This window comes from Aplysia californica, unplaced genomic scaffold (genome assembly GCF_000002075.1).
Source record: "Aplysia californica isolate F4 #8 unplaced genomic scaffold, AplCal3.0 scaffold00848, whole genome shotgun sequence".
In the NCBI taxonomy this organism is placed as follows: domain Eukaryota; kingdom Metazoa; phylum Mollusca; class Gastropoda; order Aplysiida; family Aplysiidae; genus Aplysia; species Aplysia californica.
In genome coordinates, this window is record NW_004798118.1 from 18,973 (window position 1) to 20,487 (window position 1,515).

Genomic DNA, 1,515 nt, shown 5'->3' on the forward strand with positions numbered 1-1,515 from the left:
AGAGAGAGAGAGAGGAGTAATTCAATTAAGGAACCCCGAGACTATTCCCCGCCACTTCAAAAGTCTTTAATTGTATGCTTGCCTGGTTCCTCTAGCGCTTTTAACGGCCTCTGTAGTGTTGGCTAAAGATATTCTATATCTCTTCATAACTTGGCTACAGACATTTCATAGGTGCCTTATGGTTCCTAGCCAGTCACGTCACCCTGAAACAGAGACTTGAATTATATATATCCTAGACTCTAGACCGTGTACTATCATGGTCGCCACTCTTTGCGGTATAAAAACTTTGCTGCCAAATAGTGGACAAAATAACCAGTCTCGGTATCGTTAGGAGCGTGCGGCATGTTTCCCCTCTAGCCATTCACTTTGCACCAAGTTGAGTGAAAAGTTGGGCTCCATATTGGACAGAAATTACGTCGGCACGATCTAGGCTATTATTATAACACAAGTCTGAGCTCTGACCACATTCGGTTTTTTTTTCTTTAATGTGCACTCTTCTTTGTCGTCTCTCTTCCTGGTACGAGGCTAACACTTTTTTGTGGTTATGTATAACATAACGTCGAAAGTGTCTCCTGTTTCATAAACAGCGTTTTTATATTTCAATGTAACTTGACACTATTGTGTTCCACAAACAATTTTCCGTTAATACTTGGTTAGGAGAATATTTGCTACAAATATTGGTCCTGTATAAAAACTTATTATAAGCATTTGGGCCCGTAAATGTTTCATTGTAAACGTTTAGAACTATATACATACAATTTATTGCGGATAGCATGTTGATAAACATTTACTTTTGTTTATGACGCATTGCAAATACCCAGTCACTCGAATAACTAAATATAACATAATGTAGATTTTGAAGTATGTGCAGAACTTGCTACAAACTGGGACCAGCTGCCAAATATTTTTTTCTGCACACATTCATTTGATCTACGATGTAACCTTCGGTGTTAAGTTATTTTATACAAGCTGACTTTAACACTGAGTACAGCATATTATGATTTGGGTATTGAAAATTACTTATAAATATTGCATGTAGCTTATAATGGTTTACATTGGATTTTCCACAGGATATACAATGCATGTTGGACCTTGCCCATGACGTACACAAATACTGCAAATTGGCTGCAGCGAAGGAATAAAGACAAGATACAAGGTAAGCCCATATTCTCTCCTTACGCTTTTACACCCCCCCCCCCCTTTTCTTTTCGCAGAAGTCTTTTGGGTGTAAAATGTACGGTAGCTTTATGAAATATCGTTATAAGTTTAAGCTTGCCCTCAGATCCCTTTTCTCGTGGTACACACACACACACACACACACACACACACAGACAGACACACACACACAGATACACCCAAACATGCATACACATATCATACACACCGTCGCACGCATGCAAGCGAGCACACACATTCACACATACATACATACATACATACATACATACATACATACATACATACATACATACATACATACATACATACATACATACATACATACATACATACATA

General features: G+C 38.2%; 1 protein-coding gene across 1 annotated transcript in view; it reads left to right on the plus strand.

Moving 5' to 3' along the window:
- Positions 1-832: 832 nt before the first annotated feature.
- LOC101859442 (actin, plasmodial isoform) overlaps positions 833-1,515 on the plus strand; it is a 56,766-nt gene continuing 56,083 nt past the window's right edge. The window contains exon 1 of the mRNA XM_005110064.3: positions 833-1,156. The gene's annotated coding sequence lies outside the window, so the exon portion shown is untranslated. The remainder of the gene's footprint in view (positions 1,157-1,515) is intronic.